Source organism: Oncorhynchus keta, chromosome 10 (genome assembly GCF_023373465.1).
Source record: "Oncorhynchus keta strain PuntledgeMale-10-30-2019 chromosome 10, Oket_V2, whole genome shotgun sequence".
NCBI classification, from domain to species: Eukaryota; Metazoa; Chordata; class Actinopteri; order Salmoniformes; family Salmonidae; genus Oncorhynchus; species Oncorhynchus keta.
Genome location: NC_068430.1, coordinates 63,944,559 through 63,955,185, shown reverse-complemented (window position 1 = coordinate 63,955,185; position 10,627 = coordinate 63,944,559).

The window sequence follows — 10,627 nt, the reverse complement described above, 5'->3', positions numbered from 1 at the left end:
TGTTTTTACAACAATTTCAACAATAACATCTGTTACCTCCAATAACTCTTTACCATATCCACACTAACATTCAACCTGGCATTTCTGCTTTCTAGAAAACGAGTCATGTTGAAAACTTCATAGATTTCATTGGTAAGGTTAACTTTATTCACCATCAAAGTGTCCTTTGACACAGCAGATTCACGAGCGCAAGGTTTCTGAACAGGTCTCGATACCATGCCAGGACCACCAGAAACACCAGCCCCGACATTAGGTCCACATAGTAAAGGAGCAGCAATGGAAGGCCCATCATTCCACACTGTAGTTCCACCAATCTGTCTTACAGCCTCTGCATATGATACATAATGACTGATTCTATATCTCTGAACCTCTCTAGCCTCTCTCTGCTCTTGGCATCCACCAAAATGCTTCCCTATGTTCCCTCCCACAGTAACCATGTTCCCCTCCACACTTGGCACATCTTCTCTTTCCTTTACACTGAACAGCTACTTCTTTGTCATCTAAAACATCGCAACGGGAACGGGACAAATTCTCTGGCATTGAAAACTAAGGAATCCTGTCTGTACTTTTCCAGGCAAAACCTTCTCAAACCACAGCATCACTGATAAGCTTTCACTTCTTTGACCTTCTTTCCGACTGATCAACCTTTTGGCCTCCATCACTCTGCCTCCCTTCACATTCTCTTTAATATCATCTGGGACCCCAGTGATGACTCCCCTCAACCTAGCATAAGGACCAGGGACATGGCTTTTAATCTTCTTCCCATTCAGGTTTTCTATTTGCAGATTCTTCTCTTGCTGAGCCTGGCTAGCACAAAATATTAACAATCTACCATTTCCAATGAACCGGGATAATTTGACTTCACCTCTCTTTCTGTAGAGCATTGGTTAGTCGGATAGGGTGTAAATGAGGCCCTTTGGTCTCATTAAACACCATCACCACTTTCCATTCCCACACATTATTATTCTTGCTTCCTTCCTTGGCCCTCTTTATGATTTCTTTACTAGACGCTCCACTGTTTTGAGTCTCATTTCACCTTTATTTCACCAGGTAGGCCATTTGAGAACAAGTTCTCATTTACAACTGCAACCTGGCCAAGATAAAGAAAAGCAGTGCAACAAAAACAACACAGAGTTACACATGGGAATAATCAAACATACAGTCAATAACACAATAGAAAAATCTCCATACAGTGTGTGCAAATGAAGTAAGGAGGTAAGGCAATAAATAATCCAATAGTGGCAAAGTAATTATAATTTAGCAATTGACACTGGAGTGATGTATGTGCAGATGAGGATGTGCAAGTAGAAATACTGGTGTGCAAAAGAGCAGAAAAACAAAACAAAAATATGGGGATGAGGTAGGTAGTTGGGCTATTTTCAGATGGGCTGTGTACAGCTGCAGCGATCAGTAAGCTGCTCTGACAGCTGACGCTTAAAGTTAGTGAGGGAGATATAAGTCTCCAACTTCAGTGATTTTTGCAATTCGTTTCAGTCATTGGCAGCAGAGAACTGGAAGGAAAGGCAGCCAAAGAAGGTGTTGGCTTCGGGGATGACCAGTGAAATATACCTGCTGGATTCTACGGGTGGGTGTTGCTATGGTGACCAGTGAGTTGAGATAAGGCGGAGCTTTACCTAGCAATGACTTATAGATGACGTGGAGCCAGTGGGTTTGGCAACGAATACCTCGCGAGGACCAGCCAATGAGAGCATACAGGTCGCAGTGGTGGGTAGTATATGGGGCTTTGGTGACAAAACGGATGGCACTTTGATAGACTGCATCCAATTTGCTGAGTAGAGTGTTGGAGGCTATTTTGTAAATTACAACGCCGAAGTCAAGGATCGGTAGGATAGTCAGTTTTACGAGGGTATGTTTGGCAGCTAGAGTGAAGGAGGCTTTGTTGCGAAATAGGAAACCAATTCTAGATTTAACTTTGGATTGGAGATGCTTAATGTGAGTCTGAAAGGAGAGTTTACAGTCTAGCCAGACACCTAGGCATTTATAATTGTCAGACACCTAGGTATTCTAAGTCAGAACCGTCCAGGGTAGTGATGCTATTCAGGCAGGCAACTGCGGGCAGCGATCGGTTGAAAAGCATGTATTTTGTTTTACTTGTATTTAAGAGCAGTTGGAGGCCACGGAAGGAGTGTTGTACGGCATTGAAGCTCGTTTGGAGGTTTGTTAACACAGTGTCCAAAGAAGGGCCAGACGCATACAGAATGGTGTCGTCTGCGTAGAGGTGGATCAGAGAATCACCCGCAGCAAGAGCGACATCATTGATGTATACAGAGAAAAGAGTTAGCCCGAGAATTGAACCCTGTGGCACCCCCATAGAGACTGCCAGAGGTCCGGACAACAGGCCCTCCGATTTGACACACTGAACTCTATCTGAGAAGTAGTCAGTGAACCAGGCGAGGCAGTCAATAGAGAAACCAAAGCAGTTGAGTCTGCCGATAAGAATAAGGTGATTGACAGATTCGAAAGCCTTGGCCAGGTCGATGAAGACGGCTGCACAGTACTGTCTTTTATTGATGGCGGTTATGATATATATTTTAGGACCTTGAGCGTGGCTGAGGTGATCTCTCTTCTTCCTATGTCTTTCCACTTCAGACCATTCTGGTCCTTGACCCACATCCTCCTGCTCCATATCATCAGAACTGACTGTTTGCATTCCAGCACAGCTGTTGCTTCTCCAACCTTTTCTCTATTTCATCTGTAATACTCACCACCATTTCGCCTGTCAGACTTCCAAACTTCTCACTCATCAACAACTCATTCACCAAGTCTCACTGCAAAAAACTGGCGCCAAACCAAAGAATATGGATATACTGACAAGGTACATGTCTCTCCCACAGCCATGCATCAACTCAACTACTCCTATTCTCTTCCAATAATTAACAAACATCAGGGGTGTGTTCATTCGTCGGATTCCGTTGCAAAACGTTTTGTCTGTTTTGCTCATGGAAACCGTTTAATGTTTACTCGACGAACCAAACTGAAGCAAACAGAGAAAATGGAACAAAAGAGGGAGGGATCAACCTGCATGTGTCCAATAGAAACTCTTGTTTTCAATGCTAAATGTTTTCTGTTTGGAGTAAACGTTTTTGCAAAGCAATCCAACTAATGAATACACCCCTGACCAATCAGAAAAGAGCAAGGTAGTTGCAAGGTGTATAATAAATTACCAATACAATTCCAAATAACTGAATCACTATATTTTAAAACTACACAACAGTGACTTAGAAAATAAAAATATCTCTCATGAATGAATCCTCCTGTACACTTATGTGAAGATTCAGCTGCATGTGAGACATATCCACATCTGAATGACAACCCATCTGGGTAGCATTCATTAGTGCACGTTTTGCAATGGAAAACGAAAGCAAACATTCGGACAAGCCTGTCAGGTAATCCCTCCCTGTTTCAGTCCATTTTCTTCCGTTTCGTGCCTCATGAACCTGCGTGGTTCTCACTCACTGGGACCAGCAGAGGGTGCTAAAGGGCTCCTCTCACAGTGTGCTGATGTGCATTGGTATTAGTGGCTCTAAATCTATGTTATGTACACCTGCTTAATACCCTCAACCATGGTCCTCCACATGTGACCTCTCGCTTATATAATAACATTATGATGGGAATGCATCACTGCTTAGATCTGCTTAAGATGTGAAGAGTTTGAAGCAGTAAAATATTTAGAGTAATGTGCATGTGTGTTCGATGAACAGTTAAAAAAGGAGTGGCATTTCATGTTTGGACATGTTTGATTTCAGAATGCCTGTCCAAATCACTCAGGCAAGGGAATCGAAATGTACCCATTTTTTAATTTAACCATTGTTTAACTTGGCAAGTCAGTTAAGAACAAAATCTTATTTACAATGATGGCCTAACCCAGCCAAACCCGGACAACACTGGGCCAATTGTGTGCCATCCTATGGGACTCCCAATCGCAGCCTGATGTCATTCAGCCTGGATTCGAACCAGGGACTGTAGTGACACCTCTTACACTGAGATGCAGTGCCTTAGACCACTGCACCACTCAGTGGTTAAATAATGACCACAGAAGGTCCGCTTTAGTTTAGGGCAAGTACTGTACTGTAGACCAATGTGTGCATTCCAAATTGCACACTATATGGGGAAGAGGGTGTAATTTGGGACTTGTATTGGTACCAGGCTGTGCCAAATGGGGGATTGGCGACCATTTTCCTTTTTCTCCCACCTTTCCTTTAAAGTCGGAGCACATGGTCGGCGATGCCCTCTGTATCTTTACTGCTAGTCTTGTTTGGTTTGTGACATAGCTGGCATAGCTACGGTCTCGTAGATGCGTTCTACAACTCAGCGCATCTGGAGAACCTCCCGCGCACCTCGCAGGGAACTGTATGGAACCCACTGTGGAGGGAGCAGCAGAATGCTATCCCGCTGGTCGTGAGCACTGTGCAATAGGTACTACTCATATTTTCGCACCACCTCAGTGAAGCCGAATCTTGTACAAACAAACCTTCTCGCTCCATCGCAAACCTCTCTGCATGAGCTTGCTTAGGGTCTCCGGGGGCTCTTTCTGCTTGTTTCCATACATGGTTTTTACTCTCCGCAAAACTCTCACAGTAGATCTGTAGGGAAAAGGGGGAACTGATATGCTGTAAACATCATTTTGGAATCAGAGGGACGACTATTCTATCGGCCCTTTGATGTGCGATTTTAAATAGATTGCTTCAATAAACTCAATTTGAAGCCGCAAACAGCACAATACCTCATTGTTCTTAAGAGTTGGACTGATCTAATCTTAGAAGGTCTTCAGAAGTCTCAGAGAAGAGGACACATTGTCATCCATCACGTTTGATGCAACAAACTCGTGATGGCTTGTAATCAGATTTCCACTAGATTAGCACAACGAAAATGAAACGAAGCAGATCAAACATGATGAAAGAGTTGTTTTTAGTATTACACACACACACACACACACACACACACACACACACACACACACACACACACACACACACACACACACACACACACACACACACACACACACACACACACACACACACACACACACACACACACACACAATCCTCTTTTGTCATTGGAGTAATAACTGAAAATGTCCTGTGGAACTGTGTTATCCTACAGTAGAATCATCCATCTGGTGCAATGTGTGTCATCAGCAAATTGGATGGAGATGTTTCATGATAAATGGTTTTATATCAATGGTTCAGACCACAACCATTGGTAAGGGCTTCCAGGCTCAATTTGTGAGTGTACAGTGTCAGGTGTGTTGCAATAGTATGGGGTCATATTAGTGTTGGGGGAAAAAAGAAAAAAAATACAAGTACATACCAGAATATTATTTTTGATGATATTTCATATCATTTTGACAATATCACAATATTATTTTTGCGCTAGTTGTCTGTACCTGCACCAAAACCCCAATATCTTCTTTTTAATATATGGAGCCAATGTGTTTTCAGCACTTGTATTATTCTGTGACTGATCGAAACGTGTTTTCTCATGGCTCTCTCTCTCTCTCTCTCTCTCTCTCTTGTCTATTATTGTGAGCAATTTGTTTGGAACACCGAGTAACAAAAAAAACACATGATCAAATTGAAATACATATAGAATCGTGAGAATCATGAGAATCGTAATACATATCATATTGGCACCAAAGTATTGTGATGATATCACATTGTGAGTTCCCGAGCAATCCCCGGCCCTTGGTGATACTAGTGCAAGATACATTGAATCTGAATTCAATTTCTGCTGGCATTACAGTAATATCACTCGATACAATTGTTCCACCAAAAATGTATTTAGGTCAAGCAATACACAAAACCCGAGCTATTTTACAACACAATACACTTTATTTCAACCAGGTAACATGGCGAAAACATAGCTATTCCTCCCAGTCGTCAGTCACTGTACAACAATCCCCTCAGCCTTGTAAGAGTTCCTCGTTCTGTTGAGCTAAGCAGCTAAAGACAAACCCAGCGAAACACAAAACTCATGCCACCATCTATCTATGGGCACAAGCAAGAGATGGATACTGAAAATGCCACCCTGTGACTTTTCCTGAGCTAATCTATTCTGTTTAATGTACTTCTAAGGCTTGGCTCGGCACTGAAGACACAAGCTGGATTAGTCCTTTATAACAGTGCCAAGATGAAAGGAGATAAACCACATAGTGTTCCTTGAATGACTTCATATATGTATTTCCTTCAAGTCTCCAACGTTTGAAATGGGATTTGGTAGGGGTAAGCATTTAGTAAGACTTTCCTGCTTGAGGAAATGTATATATTTTTCTTTCAAATATGTTTTTGGGTTGTTGTTTTTTTACTGTTGAGTTTAATGAGCTTCTGACGGTAGTTAGCAGTTGAACTATGGGATGTTCTGCACTAACGACGTCCCTGAAAAGGTTGTCTCAGTTAAAACCAGTTGTAAAAGAGCATTTCAAATCCAAGGTACTCCTAATCTGGACGTCAAACTGAAAAGACCAATACAATAACACTATGGTTGGTGAATTTAAACCAGACCATCCGAAAAGTGGCGGTCCTTTTGATGCAAATGCAATGGCGAAGAGGACGACAGATCAACCCAGCTGAATTCCATCTTTGTATATCTGGTGTACACACGCACGCACGCACACACACACACACACACACACACACACACACACACACACACACACACACACACACACACACACACACACACACACACACACACACACACACACACACACACACACACACACACACACACACACACACACACACACACTAACGTCTGGTCTCTCAGTATCTTCCCACTCTAGTATTGACTCTCTGGCCGACAGGCCTGTGCGTTGGGGTGTCTGGACCACAGAGGGGCTCCGACCCTGGGCCTCAGCCCCGGACATCAAACGGCCCTCATGGAGGATGTTAATATTTGCTCAGGTGCATCTCTGGGGTCTCTGCTACTATGAGCATATAAATACAGCAGGGGCCAAAGGGCTGTCTGGATGTGGTGTCTCTGTGAGAGAGATGAGGGGTGGATCCACACACACAAATGCATGTATGTACTCATCCCACCCACCCACACACACACACAAACACACCCTACTTCACAACCACACTCATCTGTCCATATGGCCAGTCTTTGAACCCCCTCTCTCGCTCTCTTCTTCTCTTCTTTCTTCTGGGTGACCTTGTGACCTTCCTGCGGTAAGGGTGTCACGGTCGGGACAGCTGGGGACAACAGAACCCCCTCCGATTTAAACCTCACCCCCTGCCTCCATCCCTTCTATCTCATGGCCATCTCTCCCTGCCTTTGAACTTCCGTTGCTACACTCCCCCGGGCCGCTAGCTTGGGGAACCAGCCATTTCCAGACAGAGCCTCTCAATGGAAACCGGAGAAAATGTTTGTTTATTAAATTGTCCATTTAAATCAAATTGTATTTGTCACATGCGGCGAATACAACAGGTGTAGATTGACCGTGGAAAGCTAACTTACAAGCTATTTCCAAACAATGCAGAGCTAAACAAGTATGAACAAGCTAAAAAATAAAAAACAAAATAGTACACAATAAAATAATAACGAGACTATGTGCAAGGAGGGCCGGTATAGAGTCAATGTGCAGGGGTACGAGGTAGTTGAGGTAATATGTACATATAGGTGGGGGTAAAGTGACTAGGCAATCAAGATGGATAATAAAACAGAGTAGCAGCAGTATATGTGAAGAGTGTGAATGTGTATCTATGTGTGTGTGTCTCTTCAATATACGTGTGTGTGTGTGTGTGTGTGTGTGTGTGTATTGGAATGTCAGTGTAGTATCTGTGAGTGTGTGGGTAGAGTCCAGCATGTGTGCATAGATTGTGCAATTGTGTTACAAATAAGGAGATAAGATTTTCCACCCTTATTATTCTCTATCTACCTAACTAGGCCTTTATCTCTTCTATCAGTTCTACAATCCACACTGTCTCTACACGGCTATCACTGATTCTAGTGGCGGCCTACAACAGCCTAAAGCTCTGTCCCTTGGGTTATTTTTCCACTCCCCTGAAGTTTGCGCACAGATGTACACACAGACATACTGTAACGGCTGTCGTCGGGAGAAAGAGAGGACCAAGGTGCAGCGTGGTAAGTATTCATTGTAATTGAATAAGAATTAATACTTAAACAAAAACAATGCACGACAAACGAACAGTCCTGAACGGTGCAACAAAACACAGAACAGTAAATAACTACCCACAACCCACAGTGGGAAAACAGGCTGCCTAAGTATGATTCTCAATCAGGGACAACAATTGAAAGCTGCCTCTGATTGAGAACCATACTAGGCCGAACTCAAAAACCAACATAGAAAAACAAACATAGACTGCCCATCCAACTCACGCCCTTGACCATACTAAAACAAAGATATAATATCAGAACTAAGGTCAGAACGTGACACATACACACTGTTTTTACATACATGGGAAGCCAACAGCGACGTAATGGAGGCTGGAAGTAGTTTATTCTGTTCTGTAAATAAGATCTAAACCCTGGCCTCCTCGCTGCCAGCCAACGCAGATAGATGGACGTGTAATCTCGAAATTCCATCCAAATCATACAAAGCAATCAGACCTAAAGGACAATCCACTCAAAAAACAATATTTTGCTGTTATTTTTATTAGACCACTGTTGATACAGTCCAATTCTTTTTTGCATTTCAGCAGTAAAGATTTCAAGATATTTTCACTGGCCATATCATGATGATGCAAAACAACATGATGATTCATTTTTGCATCTTCATGATGATGTGGCCGGTGACACTTTGCTTCTTGAAAGTCCAATATCTTGAACACTGCTGGCAGGCAAAACATTTTGGGACTGTATAAATAGTGTACTAATGACAAAAATACCAGCATCTCTGTAGCGCACATGTATTTGTAGCACACATGTATTTGGGGAGTTTCTCCCATTCTTCTCTGCAAATCATCTCAAGTTCTGTCAGGTTGAATTTGGAGCATTGCTGCGCAACTTTTTTTAGGTCTCTCCAGAGTTGTTCTATCAGGTTCAAGTCCTGGCTCTGGCTGGGCCACATTCAGAGACTTGTCCCCGAAGCCACTCCTGCATTGTCTAGGCTGTGTGCTTCGGGTCGTTGTTCTGCTGGAAGGTGACCCTTCGCCCCAGTCTGAGATCCTGAGTGCTCTGGAGCAGGTTTTCATCAAGGATCTCTCTGTACTTTGCTCTGTTCATCTTTCCCTCTATCCTGACTAGTCTCCTAGTCCCCGCCCCTGAAAAACATCCCCACAGCATGATGATGCCACAGCCATGCTTCACCAAAGGGATGGTGCCAGGTTTCCTCGAGACGTGACGCTTGGCATTCAGGCCAAATAGTTCAATCTTGGTGTGGCTTCCGTCTGGTCACTCCATTAAGGCCTTATTGCTGGAGTGCTGCAGAAACGGTTGTCCTTCTGGAAGGTTCTCCCCTCTCCACAGAGGAACTCTGGAGCTCTGTCAGAGTGACCATCGGGTTCTTGGTCACGTCCCAGAATGCTCAGTTTGGCCAGGCGGCAAGCTCTAGGAAGAGTCTTGGTGGTTCCAAACTTCTTACATTTAAGAAGGATGGAGAGCACTGTGTTCTTGGGGACCTTTAATGCTGCAGAAATGTTTTGGACCCTTCCCCAGATCTGTGCCTTGATACAATCCTGTCTTGAAGCTCCACGTACAATTCCTTCAACCTCATGGCTTGGTTTTTGCTGTGACATGTACTGTCAACTTTGGGACATTTCATAGACAGTTGTGTGCCTTTCCAAATCATGTCCAATCAATTCAATTTACCACAGGAGGACTCCAATCAAGTAGAAACATTAAGGATAATCAATGGAAACAGGATTCATGTGAGCTAAATTTCTAGTCTCATAGCAAAGGGTGTGAATACTTATGTAAAGAATATATATATGTTTTTAATTTGCAAAATTAAAATTTAAATGTTTTTGCTTTGTCATTATGATGTATTGTGTGCAGAGTGCTGAGGATTTTTTACTTATTTAATCCATTTTAGAATAAGGCTGTAACATAACAAAATGTGGAACAAGTCAAGGGGTCTGAATACTTTCCGAAGGCTCTGTAAAGTCGTTTTTGGGTAAATTTGGCGAAATTCCATGTGCGTCCAATTATATCAGCGCATTCGTAACAACCTAAACGTAACTAAACTCCTATTAGATATAATAAGCCTCACGTAGCAAATTAGCAATTACATTTATTTTTACCAAATTCGACACTTTCATTGACCTCATCACTTCATGTGTTTATTTCCATGGACAGACTTGTCCATACATTATGTGTTTAACCTTCGTTCATAAATAATAATAATTTGATGGAAATGGTTTTAATCACAGAGGTTGGGGAGTTTCACTAATTCAATGCCTTTTGAGAAATGTAGCAATTTTATGTAGCAATTTTAACATTCTGTCATAAATCTTACTTTGCTACCTGACAACTTTACGGTTTTTACTTTTTAATTACGTATATATTTTTAGTTTTTCCACTCTTTTTTTCATTCAACTTTTTCACTCCGGACGCTTTATCTGGACGTGGTTCGACAGGACCTCCACCAGCCGAAGTTAAGTAGTAACATTAACATGACACCTTCTAATTGCAGTCGCTGTAC